The 20,333-nt window shown below is 42.0% G+C and overlaps 1 pseudogene; it reads left to right on the top strand.

Moving 5' to 3' along the window:
- The first annotated feature begins 2,993 nt into the window (after nucleotides 1-2,993).
- On the top strand, nucleotides 2,994-3,394 carry LOC121490564 (annotated as a pseudogene).
- Nucleotides 3,395-20,333: the final 16,939 nt, after the last annotated feature.

Below are 20,333 nucleotides of genomic sequence, written 5' to 3'. Positions count from 1 at the left end.
ACACACACACACACACACACACACACCTGAATAATGATAGCATAGGACTGAGCTACTTTTCATACTCTGCCATGAGAAGTCATAGTATAATGTTCAGAACATGGCAGGTTGGTTGGGGTTGGGGGTCTCAGCTCTATAAGCATTAGCAATGATATGATGATGATGATGATGATGATGATGATGACGACGACGATGATGGCTGTCATCACAATAATAACAAGAAAAATACAGAGGACATGTCACTGGGAGACCTAGCCCAGGCTGGAAGTCAGTGAGACCCTCCTGGAGGGAGTGACATCTTGGCAAGCAAAGAGGAAAGAAGGGCCCCATTTCCACTTGCAGGCCCAGTGTGGGTACCGTATTGGCTATCAGCAGAAACTATTGTGGGTGCCAATCTAAGTTTGTTGGGTGCCCCTCCCAGCAGCTGTCTCTATCCAAGCTTTGGATGTTACCCTGTCTTGTCACATTTCTAGTCTCACCTCACCTCTCCAACCTGAATCTCAGCAGTGCTGAATGTGTGCTCCCCTAGAAGCTGCTTTTAAAAATAAATCTTTGATGCAAGTTTGTTTCCGGGGCATCAGTCTCTTTCTTTAATAGCAACACATTTAATCATGGGCAGTCCTATTAAGTTAGCAGCATCAGCATCCTCAACTGAACATGGAAAGACACTGAGGCAGGCATGAACTGGATCCCGAGTGCTCTTTTAAAAAGAGGAAACCGAGGCATGGGATGACAAAGAACCTTGCCCACATTCATATGACCTAGTAGGTCATATGAAGCAAGTGGTAGGGCTGATATAAAGCCAGTTCTGTTTGTCCCCTAAGGCTGTGTGTGACGATAGTGACTCATTCTCAACACCCTTTATTTTAAGGGTTGGAGGCTCGGCCACAAAGCTGTGGGCTCTTCAAGGTCAGCGACATTACCGGTTTCCCTCACTGCCCTATCCCTTCGCACAGTACTTGGCGAGGGGACGGAACAGTGCCTCACCAAATATTTATTGACTGAATGAATAAAAGAGCGAGTGAATTCTGTCTACTTCAGGAGGTGCTAAAGGAAATGAAGGCAAATGTGTTTTCGGTGATGCTTATATTATACACAGAGGAAGGGAAAAGACGTTTGAAGTACGGTTTTTAGCAACTCAGTTAGTTGGGATGTAAACAAGAAACGGCAAGCCCTCCAAGTATTCGTACACAAGGTATTTCATAACACTTGCTGGTGTCCCACATGACAGAAGAGGCTGGAAAGACAACAGCGGATGGTAAGGTGCCCGAGAGACGAGTGCGACAGGAAGCCACTGCCATCCAGAGAAGAGCCACAGAGGACCTGAGGGGGGCCTGAGGTCACTCAGCAGAGGCTGCGAACCACAGGAAGTTAATGGCTGAGATGCGGGGGCCATGGAATTTGCAGGGTCTTCCAAGGACTCAGTCAACTCAAGGCAAAGGGAAGGGAAGAGAAATGTGCCAGCTTATCCCTTCTTTTTGCCTTCGTTCTCCCTCCAGTGCCTCTCTTTGACCAAACCCAAGAGGAGCTCTCTGGCAGGGGAGCCTGGAAAAGCAACCAGCATGGGTCAGCATCCACTGATACCACTCTGGGCAAGGAAGGGAGGAAACAGGCTCTGGGGCTGCACAGGGACTAATCCTACACTGAAGATGTTAAAACTATCTCTGGGCAAAGGAGAGGTTGATCTTTTTTATATATTTCTTACAAGATGGCAGATTCAGGAAGAAGAAGAGGGAGACATTTGGAACAAACCTGAGAGTCAATCACCTCTGGATGTGGAATTCCTGGATGAGATGGTTGAACAGTGCAGCACTAGGGGTGCTGGGTGTAATGTGAGATGTTTTCTCTCTTTGGGTCATTCACACCAAGGTGTGGCTCCCTGGAAAGCCCACCGCCCAGGGCCTCAGCTTGTCCATTCAGGTCCCAGGCCCCAGAGAAAATGGCTCCTCAACCAAGTGACTAACTGACTTAGGAGAGTGAGCTCTGTGGTCTAAGGATCCACTGTTCTGATCAGCTAAGTGTCCAACTATTTCACAAAGGATTCCCCAAACCAAAGCATAGAAGACACATTGACCACCAGAGCTGCAAGGACCCTGTGAGCCTACCTGGTCCTACCTGATTCCCTGCCCCTACCTCTATTCTAAATAAAATAATTGAAGGCCAGGGGTTGAAGGACGCTTCACTCTGGTAATATTGCAACATAACAACAGAGTCAGAATGTCAGCTCAGGTCAGGGTTGCCAGAGGGGCCAAAAGAGGCATGATATATGGTGAGTATGTGCGTGTAAGTTTGAAATGAAATGCCTCACAACAATATAAAATGGAAGATGGTAAACTTTATTTCATAGAGAATCAGTGTTGAGGTAAACTGAGTGATCTGATTGAGAATGATCATACTTGGCACATTAATCTTAATTTTAAAATACAAAATAGTTTGGGGCACCTGGGTGGCTCAGTCGGTTAAGTGTTCAGCTTCGGATTTCGGCTCAGGTTGTGGTCTCAGGGTCATGAGATCAAGCTCTGCCTAAGGCTCTGCATCCACCTTGGGCTCCATGCTCAGCTGGGAGTCTGGGAGTCTCTCTCCCTCTGCTCCTCTCTCACTCTCTCTCTCAAACAAATAAAATCTTTTAAAAAAAAACACAAAATAGTTAATACTTACAAATTATATTCAATAGAGTTTAATAATTTACTGTCAAAGATGTTGAAGAAGCCAGAAGACCTTGGCAGCCCTCAGTTGAGGATGTCTCAAAAAGGTGCAGGAGACAGAGCTAAATGTGCAATGGCCCTGGGACATGTCCTGGAAACCACTTTTAAAAATAAATCTCTAGAGGAGTTTCCAGCAGATCTGGGCTGCTGACAGCTGGGACAGACATACTGTTCCTGGTCCTGGTTCCTATTGGGGTCCTGCCCAGGCAGCGACTGCAGAGGAAGGAAAGAGGTATTGGTCATGCTGGCCCACTACTGCTATACACTGCAGCCCTATCTCAGCTCAGAATGAACTATATGCCCACCATGGCCAGCCTCACCAAGGGCATAGATAAAAAGCACTTGGTCCTGATTCAAATTGGAAGGACATTTACCGGTTTTATAAGAATCATTGATCAAGTTGCTAATTTAGTGCTACATCAGGCTGTGGAGCATATTCATGTGGACGAAAAATACAGTGATATTCCTCAAGGCATTTTTGTGGACAGAGGAGAAAATGTGGTCCTACTAGAAGAAATATCATTGGAAAAGACAGTGACACACCCCACCAAGTGTCTGTTGAAGGAATCCTAGAAAAACAAAGCATAGAACAGCACACCAAGATGGAAGCTGAGAAGCTGAAAGTTCAAGCTCTGAAGGATGAGAGTCTCTCCATTCCAAATTAAGCAGATACCCTTGATGAGTATTAGGTCAACAACTCAGAGACTATTGGTTGTGGGAAGCAGAGGCTGTCACTGCATAAAAGTGACATCCTGGTTACCACACACATTTGACTAGAGACTGTAGAGTTTTGAAAAGTCATTTTTACTTTGAATTCTTTCACATGTGCAATGTGAAGAAATCACATCTTTTTTCCCCTTATTAATGGCAAAATCATTGTTCAAAACAAACAAACAAACAGTGGCATAGCCTCCTTTCACACATCACTGTGAAACCAGCAACTACTTTATACTGCTCTTCTTGTCCCAAATTAGCATTTACAGGAGATGTTCTTCATTTACCTATAAATAAAATATGAAACTCAAAACTCAAAAATGAATAAACAAACAAACAAATCTCTGGAGACTTTGGCCAAGAGCAACTATAAAAGTTAAATATATTGCATAAAGTAGCTGTTAAAAGTCATTGGAGAGTAAAAGTAGCTGGGACTTTAGAGGCCAAGATTCTGGAGAAAAGAGAAATACAGTGAGTAAAATCTAAATTTCCTTCATGTTTTCCCTTCTAGGCATTTTCCAGTTCTCGAGAGGTATCAATGAAATAGAGGAGAGACATTGGTCTAGAACTGTAGTAGCCTAGGTGGTCTGAGAAGCCAAAAATTGAAGTGCAAATCTACCAAATTACTCAGAACATAAGGAACTCTTATCCTGGAGAAAAAGCCTAAATAGAAATAAGTCAGGCATTCTGCACTTGATTTTCCCTCAAGGAATTTTTTCATTCCTAAGCTTTCCACATGATAGGCAAGCGGCCAAGAAACTAAGCAGTAAACAGCTTCTAAGAGGTTGAAAAACCAGTCAGAGTTTCAGTAGTCTCAAAATGCTAGGGAGAAAAAATATTGATGTTCAGGGCCCATCAAGGAGGAGAAATTTCAGTAAATAACCTAGGCTTTTATTGAGACAGATGAAGGATCATATCCTAAGAGATGAGACAAGCCAGGCAGAGACCAGCGCTCACAAAGCCTAAAATCCTACTTCAAAATATCTCAATTCCTGATAGGATCAAGGTATACTGCCTTCTAGGAAAAAAAATATATATATCCTCTCCAAAGGAAGGCAAAATTATTCAGAGCCTCAATAATTCTTCATTCCCAATTTCCAGTATTCAGTCAAAACTTACACAACATGCTAGGAAATAAAACCAAACTTTTTAAAAAAGAGAGAGACTATAGAAAAACATATAGTAACCTACATACTGTGGTTATCAAAGACTATAAACCTAAGATTAATATGCTCAAATAGATGGAAAGATAGAAACCTGGAATCTTTCTTAAAAGAAGTAAACAAAAATTCCAGGACTCAGAAATATGATAACTAAAATTAAGGATTCAATAAACAGGTAATAGATAGGTTTAACAGCAGATTAGACACAACAGAAAAGAGGATTAGTAAATTGGAAAATAGGACAGTAGAAAAATCATCAAATTGAAACAGAAGAAGAAAAGATTAAACACACATATACATATCTACACAAAATGAGACACAGAGAAATAAAAAAATGTAAAATAACATGAGAGACACAGTAAAAAGAATCAACATATGTGGAATTTGAATCCTAGAAGAGAGGAAACAGACCAGAATCAGTATTCAAAGAGATAAAGACTGAGAGTATACAGATTCAAGTAGTACCAACAAACCCAAAGACACAAAATCAAAGTACACAAAGGCACGTTATACTTCAGAAAAAAATATAAAAAGAAAAATCTTAAAATAACAGAGGAGGGAAAAAAATTCAGCAGAAGTAATAAGACCCACTCTACACAAACAATAGAAGCCAACAGAATGACAGAGCTAAAAGGCTGAGGGCAGAGGGAAGAAACTGCCAGTCTAGAATTCTACATCCAGCAGAAATACCCTTAAAAATGAATACAAAAAAAATTTCAAGCAAATAAAAAATTAGAAAATGTATTGCCAACAGATACACATTAAAAGAAATACCAGACAAAGTAACTCTGATAAAATGATCCTACTTGGAAGAAGAGTAATGCAGAAAGAGCACCAGATGGCAAATAGAAGAGCAAATCAAAATGACTATTAACTATTTAAAGCAGTAAAAATAATAATGTCTTGTGAGATTTCAAATACATAGAGACATAAAATACATGACCAAAATAGCATAAAAGGAAGAAAAGAATTGAGCAAATGGAATTAGGGTGATGTGTGGTCCATATATTATCCAGGAAGTAGTAAAATTATTAATTGGAGAGTAGATCCTGTGAAGGCATATGGTATATCTTTCGCAGAGTTTGACAAACTAACACCCACATCAAATCCAGCCCACAGCCTATTTTATATAGCTTGGGACCTAAGAATGGTTTTGCATTTTTAGAGAATAGTTGAAGAAGGAGGAGGGAGAGGAGACAGAGGGAAGAGGGAGTCAGAGGCTGTGTATGTCCCTCTATACCTAAAATATTTACTATCTGTCTCTGCACAGATAAAAAAGTATGCCAACCCCTGCCCTAGGGTAACACTGAATAAATAATAAAAGAATTCATAACTAACACACTAATAGAGGAATGAATTAGAATAATGAAAAACACTTTATTAAAAGAAGGCAGTGGGAAAGAAAAGAAGAACAAAAACCAGATCAAGCAAATTTAAAACAGATAATAAGATGATAGAACTAATACAAAAAAATCAGGAATTTGTTAGATTGAAAATGGACTCAATTGTCTAATTAAAATTAAAAGACTGTCAGACTGGAAAAAACAACACAAAATAGCAAGACCCAACAATACGTTGTGTACGGCAGATGGACACCTACACGTTGAAAGTCAAATATGCCACAGAAACACTAACCAAAAGAAAGCTGGCTTATCTATACTGTTATCAGACAAAGCAAGACTTTAAGGCCAGAAGTATTCCTGGAAAATAAAGTGGAGCATTTCACAACAAATATTTGGTTCAGCAGAAAGATTTAATAATCTAAAACGTGTATGCATCTAAAAACAAAACATGCAGAGCACAGACAGACAGAGCTAAAAGGAAAAATAAGTAAATCCAGTAGCATAGTTGAAGATTTCATATCCATTTTCTGCAAATGATAGGCTAATCAGACAATGAATCAGTAAAGATAAAGGGGATTTCAACAACATGAGAAACCAACTTGACCTTGTTGGCCTATGCAGAATGCTTAACCCAGCAAGAGCAGGATTACATTATTTTCAAGTGTGCATGGGATATTTAACAAAATAAACCATATTCTAAATCATAATGCAGATTTCAATAGATTGCAAAGGATTTAAATTAAATGGAGTATGTCCTCTTAGTAGAGTAGGAAAAAAATCCTTGAGGTCAATGAAACACTTTAAAATCCTCAAATGCTTAGAAGTTACTAAATAACACTTCAAAATAACCCATGATTCAAGAACCAAATCAGAAATTAGAAATCTCCATGGAAATTAGAAAATACTCTGAACTGGATAATAATGATGAAGCAACATGTCAGAAATGTGTAACATAGCACTTCAACTAGGCTTAAGGGAATAATTTATACCCTTAAATGTATATTTTAGCAAAAAAGAATAGCAAAAAATCAATGATCTAATGACTACCTCAAGGAGTTAGAAAAGAACACCAAATTTAAGGCAAATAAACTAGAAGGAAAGAAATAGTAAAGATGTAAGCAAAAATGAAATAGAAAAAATATAGAAGAGAGAAAAACCAACTAAGTCCAAAATTAGTTCTTCAAAAAGACTAATAAAATTTACAAATTCCTAGAAAGATTGATCAAAGAAAAAAAAGGAACGCATGAATAAGATCATTAATGAAAAAAGGTGTCATCACTAGAAATTCATACAGATATCAAACGGGCAATGAGAAAATGTTATGAAGAATCCTGTGCCAATAAATTAGATAATTTAGATGAAATGGACAAATTCTTTTTTAAAAAATCACAACCTGAAAGTATTGACTCCAGAAGAATTAAAAAGTCTTAATTATCCTATCTACTAAAACTAAACATTGCACTCCCATGACCTAGCAATTCTACTCTATTAGACATACCTACATAGGCGCACAAACAGAGGTGTAAAAAATGTTCGTAGGGACACTACCCCACTAGATAAAAACTAGAAACTACCCAAGTGTCCCTCAACAGTAGAAAGGCTAACTATGACATAGTATAGTCATACAATGGAATATTAAATGCAACAAACAGTATAAAAACTGAACGACTGCTATAGGCAACAGCATGAATGAATTTCACAGACACTAATGCTGAGTGAAAAAAAAGTCATACAAAAATATACATACAGTAGTCCCCCTTTATCTGCAGAGGATATATTCCAAGATCCCCAGTGGATGCCTGAAACCATGGACAGTACCAAACCTACATATAGTATGGTTTTTTTTCTATACATACATAATGAAAAGTAATGGGAATATGGACTCTCTCTCTCTCTCTCTCTCTTTCTCTTTCTATCTCTCACACAATACAACATAGCTAATTATATTGTACTCACCTTTCTTTTTGTGATGATAAAATACTATGTGATAAGACGAAGTGAGGCGGGGATGTAGGGGTTATGACATAACATTCAGCTATTATTGGCCTTCTAACGATATGTCAAAAGGATTATCTGCTTCCAGACCCCAGTTGACCAGGGGTAACTGAAACCAAAGAAGTAAATCCTCGGAAAGCAAAACCATAGAAGGGGGGGTGGGGCAGGGATCTAGTAAACTGTGTGGTTCCATTTATATGGTAACACAAATCTATTTTCAATAGAAGACAGATGTTGACTACTCTGTGGAGATAAGGCTGAGTGGGGCATACAGGAGGCTTTAGGAGTATATGCAATGTTCTCTACCTTGATCAGAGTATGTTCACTACGTAAAAATGTGTCAGGGGGCATCCTCAATACTGTGCACTTCTCTGAATGTATAATGACTTCATTTTCTAAACTTACAAATAAATACTAAGTAAGTCTCTGATGTAATTTTGTTTCTGGGCATTTGTCTCTTTTTAACAAAAAGCAGACAGCAGTATAACATTTAACCCCCAATATACTCTTACAAATGGAACTTGAGAGCATTTTAAGAGCTTCCATCTTAAGGCACACTTTTCCTATACCTTTACTGGAAGAATGATTTCTTCTTCTGCTTGGGAATAAGCAATTTTCTATAGCTGAAGGATATACAGCTTAAAGACGACAGAATATAAGAATAGAAGAAAAGGAAATAAAATTAAAAAAAAAAAAGGAAAAGGAGTTATCCCATCCTATAAACCCTGATCAGAGGGATCAGCCCATGAAAGGAAAGGCATACCTAACAGAGAAGCCAGCAACTGATTCGGAACTTTCTAACTGGGGCTTTCAGAAATGGGGTACATACAATGGAGCCATCTGAGCATTCATGATTCAGTGTACTCTTCACCCTCAAAGGACTGGGTGACTGAATGGTGTCGTTCATGCCAGAGGGGTGGCCACTTCTGCAAAGCAATGGGATGGGACTCACCAGACAAGTCTTTCCACAAAACAAAGATTACTGGAGAGGAAAGAAAATCTCACTGGAAACAAATTAAAAAGGTAAAAAGATAAAGCTGTTTTTGCCATGGTAACTAAGGTTTGCCCATACCTAGATTTATTTTGTTGACTGAAGTGGTTTTGTGGGTGTAAGTGATTTTTGAAGACCAAATTAAAAAGACTTTTTATAAGTCCCAGTAGACAACAACAAAGTATTAACTAATGGTACTTGCCATCTCTAAAATAATTACTTTTGTAATAATCTGTTTATTAATGAAGTGATCTGCAAAGTGGATAATGGTTTCTTAAGATTTCAGGCACAGGAATTCTTCCTTCCAGTTCATTTTGCTTTTTTTGCAAAAGTATACCAGGAAGTAACTCAAAATTTGCTGACAGATTTTAAGCACAATAATTTCAGAAATGCATGTTCAAGCAGGTTGAATAAACCCATATTTCTTGTATTGTGCCCTTAAACTATTCCCTCTGGTGATGGAAATGTTCTAAAATTGCCAGTGGTGGTGGTTGCACATCTCTGTAAATTTACTAAAATTGATTGAATCGCATACTTAAAATGGGTAAATGTTATGTTCTATAAATTATAATTCAATAAAGCTGTTTGGGGGGGAAGGAAAAATAAAATCAGTTGAACATTTACAAAATTATTTCCTCTGTTTCCACCTTTTTGTTATTGGAATATTGAGTGTTGAGAAGGAACAGCCCAGGGAAAGATGGCAAACTATACAAAAGATAGATGCTGCTATATAAAAGGTAGATGCAAGATGGAGAAAAGAAGATCGAAGAGCCCTAGTGGACCACAAGGTAAACAAAGAACACAAGTCAGCAGCAGAACGTTAGTTTTAAGAAATCAAGCCTCCTATTCGGAAATGTTCTAAAAGCAGCACTCTCTTGTCCTAAGGCCAGAGTTCTGGCAGAAAAACAAATCCTGGGTACTCTGAAACTCAGCACTTCCTCACTGCTACTCCTGCTAATTTCTCTTATCTTCATTAATTACCACTCTGTTTAGTCCTTTGGTTACTACTCCTGCTACTTCCTTTTATCTTCATTAATTACCACCTTGTTTATTCCTTCTGTTGTCTGGCAAAGGTTAGCACCCACAGGCATGTGGACTTTGACCTCTCTGAGGACAGGAATTGTGCTGTATTCCTCACCAACTGAAGTCAGTGAAAACGTCAGCCCGTGCCAGACACAAAATAGGTACTTAGTAAGGGCACTTTCTGCCTTTCCAGCCCAGTGCATAAACAAGTTGTCCAAAACCTTTCCTTCTAGACTTTAAGGTGCCCGATCAATACTACTATTATAGCATAAGCTTGATGAAAGTTGCCATGGCATTGCCATGTGAACAATCTAGAAATGACCTGCCCGGAGAGCCAGCTGGGTTCCAGCAGTTGAGTAGGAGCGCTGAACTGCACAGACTCCAGGCCCTTCCCTCCTCTTCAGCCATCTAGCCACTGCTCAGCATCCCCATCAGTTCACGACCTCCACTCCCAGCCATGCCCTTCCTGCACCCTGTGCACTCTCTTGCTGAGAAACAGTTCCTGGTGTCATCAGGGATCCCCACCCAAGAGGTGCCCAAGGCTTCTCTCTAGTGAGGCTGGACTCAGCTAACACCCAACCCAGTTCTGAGCCAGGGCCCAGGCCAGCCCAGGTGTGCTCAGTGAGACCTGGGCTACAGGTGGAGTCAGGACTGGGCTACAGGTGGAGTTCCTAATGGTCAACAGGGAGCATCCCGGAAGGATGACCAGAGAAAAGACATAACATGCCCATTGCCACACTCATTGTCCTAGAGCAGCAGCTAGTGGCAGAGCTAGGAGGAGAACCCAGGGCCCTCCACTTTGAGTCTCTGCCATGAGTTTATTGGGTGACCTGGATGGAGCACAGCTCTGAGTCTCGAGGTCTCATCTGTAAATAGGGCACCAGCTTGTCTCTCTCTCAGCTTCACAGTACTATAGACAAGGCTATGGACGTTCAGATGCTGGAAAAAACATTCCAGCACACAAGGCCTGAGCAGGAGACTCCTCCACTGCCTGCCTCTGCAGGGCCTGAGCTCCAGTTTTGGGGGGAGCAGGCTTCAGCCAGACGCTGTCACGTTTATGCCTGTCATGGGACCTAAATGCCACCGCCGTAATGCTGCTCCTGCCACTTTGCTGAATCACTAGGTTTTTAACCTGCATTTCTGGGAATCTCTTTACACTCTCCCTGACAACGCTGTTCCTTTGGGTTAAAAACAAACTTTTGCAGCTGTGTAACCTTTAGTCTACAAAGATTGTCAGATCCGAATTCAGAAAATAACACTGTTCCAAACTCCTGTAGCTGAGAAAGCCCAAGGTGACAAAATCCAGGAGGAATTGCGGTGAGCTGGGGATGCTGAAGGGAAAGTAAGAGAGACCAGTTAAATTTCATACTAGCTGGAAATGTCTGACTTCTGTGACATTTTAGAAAAACAAGCTGCAATAATGTCACTAAATTAACACAACACCATTAAAGAGAAGTGATTATTTGTGCTTAAAATTACGGGCTCTAAGAGTAATAATACTATGTGCAGTGCAGCATCAGAGTGGTTAAATCCCTGTTTTTAGAGTCAGCACCCAGTTTGAATACCAGCCACCCTATTTTGCCATGGCACAGTGTGGCTGGTAAACCTTCCTGCGGCCCTGATTCTCCATCTGTTAAGTGGAAATAAGGCCCAAATCATCAAGATAGTGATGGATCAAATTAAATGAGACAATATATAAAGGGCTTATAGTCAATAGAATAACAAACCCCCATCTCCCCCAGATGTCATCATCCCACTCCCCCAAACCCATGAATATGGTACCTTACATGGCAAAAAGGAACTTTACAGATGTAATAAGCCATGGAGATGGGGAGTTGAATTTAGATCATCTGGATGAGCCCGATATAATGTAACCACAAGGGTCCTTCAGAGAGGGAGGTAAGAGGATCAAGGTTAGGAGAGATGTGATACCAGAGCAGAGAGAAAAATATATAGAAGGGTAGACAGAGATTTGAAGATGCTACACTGACTTTGAAGATGCAGAAAAGAGCCAAAAGCCAAGGAAGGCAGAGAGACTCTTGAAGCCAAAAAGGGCAAGAGGAAGGATTCTCCCCTGGAGCCTTCAGAAGGAACATAACCCTATAGACACCTTCATTTCTGACCTCCAGAACTGAGAGGGAATACATTTGTATTGTTTTAAGCCACTCATTTTATAGTAATTTGTTACAGCAGCAAAAGGAAACTCATACAGGCCTTCTGAGCCCACTTAGCACTGGGCCTGGCACATCTTAAGTTCTTGAAAAATGACAGCCCGTAATAGCAGCTACTAATATTTGGAGGGATTTCAATGATTTGGGGGGCAGGGAGGCAAACACCCTTCATGCCTTCCGTGATGTCCCAATGACTTTTCTCTCTGCACTTGGTCATGTCCATTGACAGGTGCTCCTACCTCCCATCAGCCTGTCCCTTGGGACAGCTGTGGGATGGTTGTAGGGAGTTTACTCTCACATGGACCTGAAATCTGCCCATCAGACCCTGTGAAATCTGCCTGGGCCCCTCTGCTCCTGTTGCCCTTCCACATACAGGTCTCAGCTATGCCAGAGGCGTGGCGGCTGAATTCTGAGTCCATTCTGGGCTGCAAGCAGGTGAACCACACCACTGCTTCTTGCCACATGTCTTCATTTCTTTCTCAAATGCAGCTTCTGCATCTTTTAGCTCCAAACTGGAGCAGAGGACTGTTTAAACCCACATGCTCAATCCTACCATTTGTCTGGTTCATCTCTTATCTTGGTACTCAAGCCTATTTTGGGGCCTTGTTATGCAACTAACGTGTTCTCTACATGTCATCTAAAGATCGGCAAAGTATTCACTAAGTCATCTACATCTGCATCACTAGTAAAAATATCAGATGAGACCATGACTGTGGCCTTTCACTAGAAATTTACTTTCACACCAATGTAAATCAGCATCTTTGGGTATGGCTATAAAACAATTTTAAGTTCACCTACTATGCATACCAGTCTGAAGTTACAATTACTTTGTCTTGTGCAAAGATTTCTCGTGAGATTCCTTGACAAATACTGAGCTGACGTATGCTTTGCTTTCTGCCATAACTAACACAATTCCTTGACATGATAATCTAGCAAGCTTATCACAAAACTGGGAATATCGTTACCTTGTTGTGACCTGCTCTTAAAGAAGTCACATTGGCTTCTTGAGAGGTCCCCATTTTTCATGTGATCACAAATCAAGCTTAAATCATCAGCTGAATGAGGTGGATAGGATATCCCCGCTTTTGTAACTTGCAGAATCATTCCCTCTCCCCAGTAAGAAAAGCTACGTTTTCCCATCTCACCTGTTCCATTTTCTCTCCCAGTCTCCACGTTTCTTAAAGATTATCAGCAGAGGCTCTACAGCGTTGGTGGGTGAGTTCTCTACTCCCAGGAGTATCATTTGTCCTGGCCAAGAGACTTGAGCTCATTTACAGCAGGTTGGTGCTTTGTTATAATCTCTTTACTCATCTTGAACTTCAATTTTCTCTTACCACAGTTTTCTTTTTCTTTCCCATCAGGAGATCGCTCGCCTTGGCAAAGAAGGAGGAGGTAAAATTCTGCTCTCTCACTGCCATTTTAAAATGCAAATATCATCACATTACTTAGTCTACCACTCATGAGTGGTGGATTCCTCTTGGCCCCTACAGCAGTGACTCTCAAACTTCTCTGGAGTACTTGTTCAAAAGGCAGATTCTCCAGAGAATTCTTGTCTCAGAAGCCAAGTCAATTGCTGTATTAGTAAGTGTAACACTTGTTGCAAAAACAAACAAACCCCCAAATTTACAACTGCTCGGACATGATAGAATTTTATTTCTTATCCTCTTGTTTCACCTCAGTGGGTGGCCCTCTCTGAACAGTACTGCAAAGACCCAGGGATTCCTCAAGGTAGTTGCTCCACCATCCTCAACATGTGACTTCCAGGATCCCTGTGCTCACATGGAGAAGAGGACAAGGTAACAGAGAACATTCAGGGCACATCTTAATGGGTCAGGTCTGGAAATGGCACGTATTACTTCCATTCATATTCCACTGACATGAGTGCACCAAACTGTAAAGACTGAGAAATAGAGTCTCAATGCAAAGGAGGCTGGGAAATGTAGTCCAACTGCAAAGGAGGCTGGGAAATGTAGTTTGTGACTGCAAGGAAGCTGGGAAATGTAGTCTAGGAAGCAGAGAAAATGATTAAGGTGGACAGTCTGCTGGTGTGGACATAGGATTGGGCTTGAGGGGCTCTGCATTTTCACAAACCTCCCAAGTGATCCTGATACAGGACCCCACTTAGAGCAACACTGCCCCGTGCACACCCAGTGCAGAGCCTCTTTACCCTCATCTGTACTCTCCTCCCTGCTCTAGTTTTATGAAGCACCAGCAGCTTCCCCAGCCTGCCCTGCTCCCACACCTCTGTGTTCTCCTTCCTGCCCTTCCCCCTATTGTTCATTTGGCAAAATCCTGCTCATCCTTCAAGACTCAGCTCAAGTGTAATCTCTTCTGTACAGCCTTCCCTGACCCGCCTGCCCCCAAGTAGCACTGGCAGTATTTCTCCTAATGTCCCTGCTCTACCTGTACTGAATCTCATTAAAGTACTGATCCCGCTGAATGGGTTTGTTTATATGTGTGTCTTCCTGTTAGACTGGGAGATCCTCGAAGGCAGCGACCTTTTCTTAATTATCTTTGTATCCTCAGCACCTGGCACTTTGCCTGGTACATAGTGACAGTGAGTAAGAGTTTGCTTTACAGAAATTTTTAGTATTAGACAGCTTCCCACAATCCCCGGTCAGGTCCTTTCTTGATTTTCTGCTCACGTCAAATAAGAAAAGCTTTTTGTGTTATCCTTACGATTTTGCTGCCCTCAGTAATTAGACTTAACTAGGTCTGCGTGACTCTACTACACTGATGCCCCCTCTCTCCTTTGCCAGCTGTACTCGGAGGTAAGCTTTCCAACAGCCACTCTGCTTTCATCAACATCTGTTCCCACCTTACCATTTCTCTTCAAGAACACTTGCAATTATACATTAAGAATTCTATCAATAAGCATTCTTGAGCTATCTTCCCTTTTGGAGTCTCATGTCATGCCCCCTGATTTTGTGGGGACCCTCAGAAGCCTGAGTTCCTGAAATCCAGTAAAATACATCCTGCCATCCCCACTCATCCCCTCCATGGAAATCATGAAAGCTTAAATGATTGCTATGGTAGTCAGCCTCCAAGATGGCTCCTGGTGATCCTACCTCTCAGGAGTCACAGCCTTTGTCCCTTCTTACGTTAAACTTCTGTTTGTCTCTATTGTTCATCCAAGATTGTTTTAAAAGACGTTACAGTAAAAAAAAAAAAAAGACATTACGGTTTCTGCCTTGTGCTGTCTCATACACTCTCTCTCCCTTCTTTTCTTCCTTCCTTCCTTCCTTCCTTCCTTCCTTCCTTCCTTCCTTCTTTCCTTCCTTTCTCTCTCTCTCTCTCTCATCACTTGCTATTCAAGGAGAAACTGGCTGCCATGTCTTGAGGCAGCCCTATAAAGAGATCCACATGGCGAGGAGCTGAGGCCCCCAGCCAACAGCCATGCCTGTGAGCTTGGAAGCATATCCTCCAGCCTAAGCAGAGCCTTGAGATAACTGTAGCTCCAAATGACATCTTCCTGAGGCCTCATGAGAAAGCCTGAGCCAGTACCATCCAGTTATACTGCTCCTGGATCCCTGACCCACAGACACCGGGCGAGGTAATGGATGTTGTTTAAGCTGTTAAGTTTGGGGGAAATTTGTATTTCCATAGATACCTGATACAGTTGGGCTTCTCTCTCTCATTTTAATTGATCTTCTAGTCTCCTTTAGATCAGACTTCACCTACATGAGAGACAGCCGGGGATGTCCAGAGCTTACGAGGGCCAGTAGCTGGTATATGCTTAGGTAGTGAAGAGACACCACACAACATCCAACATTGATTCTAGTTTTGAGACGTGTGTCCAGAATGAGCCAGCTGTATCGTCCATCTAGTCATGGATGATATGCAGATCCCCTACTGCAGATAGAGCACCTGCCCCTCTCTCTCTGAGTCTGCATTAAAATGTTTAGACTCAAGATCCACCAATTTTCACATCCTTTGGTGTAAAGAATATAAGAAACAATTTTAAGAGGAAAGTTAAAGGCTGAGAACAGCATCTGGCACACAGTGAGTGCTAAACTAATACCAGATATTGGTGATATTTTCGTCAGCAGTGTGTCATCATTTTATATACTGTCACCCCAGCTAACATCTCTGTTGCTTTTGAACAGTGCGTACATGTCTACAACCACATGTCGATCTTGATTCCCAGGAAAAAGAGCCTTGATTATGGTGGTGAGGCCATATCTGCAAGCCTTTTAAAACCCTAAGTTCAGTTTAGTAGGATTCGTTGCAGATTGGTACGTAAATATATCAGGTCCCAGATATTGTTCTGACTCTCTTGAAGCCCTCCTAGGTTTCTCTAACCCGCCTCTTCTAGTGTCTAAGTTCTAGCTGTTTTTAGTAAAATTTTACATTAGCCAGAACTCTCTGGCTAATTTTGAAATTGACCTAAAGCTACATTGACATTATCAAAGGTTTAGAGTTAGCCAGAAGATACTTGTTGCTTTCCAGGAAAATCCACAGCCACCTAAAGGAAACATGTCTGATTTGCAGTCCTTTTCCTGAATCGGCAATAAGTAAATCTATAAAGGATTGAAATGTTTTTTTAATGAAATCGTCGGGTAAATATTTTTCAAAGGTTTAGAAGTAGTGAAAAATGTTAACATAACAGGCCTGTACTGTTATACTTTTCCACGTTTGTCTCCAAAAGTCTAGAGGAGAAACCTTTTATCTCAACAATACTACATTCTTCAATTTATAACAGTCTCTGATTTTTAAGTAGTTTCTATTCAAAACATCTTTTATTACCTGATACAAATGTGCCTTCCTTTATACAATCAGGTAACATAGCGCATGTGCCCTTTTTTTCCTTAGAGAACCTAATTGTAGAACCCATTCATCTTGCATGCTTGATGCCTCTAACCCCAACTCCTCCCTTTGGGTTTTGTCTGTTCTAGGCCTTTCCTAAATGTCTCCCTTTGCCCCGTGGTTTAACCTGTAAGTTACTCAAGACCTCTTCAAAGCAAGTAGGTGACAAGTCTTAAATAAATAAAAATAAATGAATGTGTCTCTGACCAGTTGGGTATGAACGGAATTTCTAATAAATCAGCCACAGATTAAATATCAAAGGGGAAAGATTCACTTAGGGAAGCCCATGCATCCTTTTTGTAATGCAAACTGGCAAGTCCTTCTGTTATATCATTTTAAATTTTCAAATATAATATTTTCTTATAGCAAGATGCACCTGGACCAGATGGTGATTTTTATCACAGACTCTGGGTTATATTTAAGGCCCCTAGTAAATATTCAGTAGGTCCCCTGAGTTCAGGCCCTCTTGCCTCTGGTTCCCTGAGGACAGAGCCTCTGGAGCCAATCTGTTGACAATCATGTTTCCACCAGGCAAGGCCTCATGAATTCTTCTTCCCGGACTCACTTCACAGGAAGTGTGTACAGCCTCACAGATTCGAGTAGAGATAAGCACAAAGGTGAAAAACGTAGTCACATATTCCAAAGTGGCTGAAAACATTAGATATCTCAAATATCTCAGACTCCCATAGTGTGTGGAGCATCATTCCCAACAGCTCTGTCTTTGGGAAGAAGAGTGAATTTGTCCCCACCCCCACCCCACCCCAGGGAGAAGGGGTGGCCTTTTGCTCATAAACATGACAGGCAGCCTCAGCTTTGGGGATGTGAGAGTAAATGGTAACTCCCAAGGACAGAGCCCTGGACCTGACCACATTCATTAATTAGCTGATGAAAATGGGTTCTGCTGCCAAAGGCTCTGCAGTGTGCTCCCTCTGCCTCCATCTGTGCTCCCCCCACAGCCCGTGTGGACTGTGACACCCTCTCAGGCAGCCTGAGTCCTGGCAGAGGGCAGAGAGCGCGAGGGTGTGTCCTGGAGATAGTCAAAGCAGGGCAGTCACCTGCCCTGGATGGTCACTGTCCTGCCTCAGGGCTTCAAAGTGACCACACTAATGACATGGTCCTGGTCCTAAGTTCCACTGAAAAGTCAGAGGCAGATAAAAGACAGTGGCACCAGTGGATTCTGGAGTCAAACAGGGAGCAAGCAGGCCCTTTACCTCTTTATTCTCAAAAACAGCTCAAAAATATGTGTACGCAAAGAGCTACCAAAATTCCACCCTCTCTCAAAAGTCTCCTGAATTTTCCCTTTAGTGAACCTGCTTCAGCGAGTGAAAGAACCCTCCAACACTCAAACAAAATAAATGCTCCTTACAACCTATCCTACCAATCATTCGGGTTTTCTTTTTTGTACTCTCCCGTGGGGAAACACTGGCCCTTTCTCAAATATGGAAAAAGTTAAGTGAACAATTCACCACTCAATAAATATGTATGGAGCCACTATTAAATCCATTTCTTTGACCACTGTGTTTGCAGAATCACTTATCAATGGGGAGAGTAGAATCCTTCTTCTCTTAAGAAGCCCAAGCAGTGTTTCCTGTCAGTTTTGGAGTCGGAACCACCCAGGAAAATTGTTAGTGGCTAATTAGCGCTCTGCCACCTGCAAAAACGGGTACTAAAAAAAGGTGCTGAATTCCTGCCATTGAGAATGAAAAGAGAGAGAGAGAGAGAGACAGATCACTGGTTTTATTCCGAATCTTAGAATCTAATAGTCCATTGATTTGGGCAGAGAAGGAAAATACACTTGCATTTCCACCCGAAGGAAATGATTGTTAAGGAGTCATGTTTCAGAAGCTATTCAGACGGCAAGTCCCCCAGTCTGGGGATCTTACCTCCTCTGCCCTCTTGGCTGGTCTGGGCTCCTCAGCCTCCCATGAAAACCTCCTCACCCCACAAGTCCCCTCCGAGACTGGCCTCCTCCAGGAAGCCATCCTGACCAGCCCAGCTCCTCCAGACCATCCCCTGGACCCCACAACACTCAGAGTCTTTTCCCCTCAACTGAGCCCTGAGTTCTATTTCTTGGTAACAACCACTGTTACCTTAAACTCTATCAAAAACCAGAACCAAGTATTGTGTTTGGCTGCCTTGACCCCTTTTGGGAAACAAACTATCTTATACCTTCCCTATATTTTGGAGCGCCCAGCACAGAGCCCCACTCAGCGTGCAGGAGGTCCTCAGCAAACGGCTGACTGAAGGATGAGCATGTGCCTTTGTGACGCATCAAAGAGCAGGGTGGCTACAGCGAACATTCAGCAGCTGTGACTTCTTGCTTCCTGCTTTAATCAACACCATGGGCTTCAAATGTTGGACACACAGTAGGTGCTAAATACACTTTTGTGGATTGATTAACCACTGGGGCAACGACTTATAGAAGATTTATTAATGCTTTTGATGGGAAATGAGGGTGGTTTTAGTGGAGCATCACGTTAGAAAAACAAAACAGCAAATACAAAACCCCAACCAGCAGAGGGGCTGGCTCCTGCTCTGTTTACACCCACTACACTCCCAGAAACAGATGTCCTCTCAGACCTGAGGGTTTCTGATGAGGCATCCACTCTTCCAAGTGACCTGCACGTTCAGTAATCAAAGAGCTGTTTTTCCCTCTTCTTCAGCAGTCCCCTGTATCCCAAGACTGATTTCCAGTTCTGGGTCCAGGACCAGATGCCGAAAAAGGCAAAATCAGCATCCACTGTGTCTACTCGAAGGGAAAAATCACCAGGCTAATGACAAAAGAAATTGCGTTCATGTGTTGAGTGTGGTGACAAGAACAGAGGCTTTGGAACCAACCAACCAGGCTCAAATTCCAGCGTGGCTATGTCCTGGATATGTGATTTCAGGAGATCACCTACCCTCTCCATGACTCAGCTTTTGGGGCTGGCAACACTAATTCCACAGGTTGCCGTGATGACTAACAAGATGTCATGGGTAGAGTACCTGATACAATGCTTGCCATGTAGGAGCCACTGAGTCAAAGATGTTTTGTTGTTGCTATTATTACAAATGTCCATAAGGAGAGAAGCCCATCTCAGCCACAGTGGGCACTCCAGGCACTCCCGACGTGGGTTCCTCTGGTGCCTGTTTAGTGACCGGTAGTAGCCTTTCTAGCACAAAGCCCTGGTCTGATCACACAAATAGCAGGGGAATGAATGCTCTAGAACATTCCAGTGCACTTCCCTGTGCACCACCAAGTCCACTCCTTCACATTAGGACAGAGAGGGCTGCCTTGCTGCCTTTTTTTAATTATTATTATTTATTCATGAGACACACACACACACACACACACACACACACACAGAGAGAGAGAGAGAGAGAGAGAGGCAGAGACACAGGCAGAGGGAGAAGCAGGCTCCATGCAGGGAGCCCGACACGGG

This window comes from Vulpes lagopus, chromosome 5 (genome assembly GCF_018345385.1).
Source record: "Vulpes lagopus strain Blue_001 chromosome 5, ASM1834538v1, whole genome shotgun sequence".
NCBI lineage: Eukaryota > Metazoa > Chordata > Mammalia > Carnivora > Canidae > Vulpes > Vulpes lagopus.
Note: the sequence above shows the minus strand (reverse complement) of the source record. Positions and strands in the feature narration are given on the sequence as shown.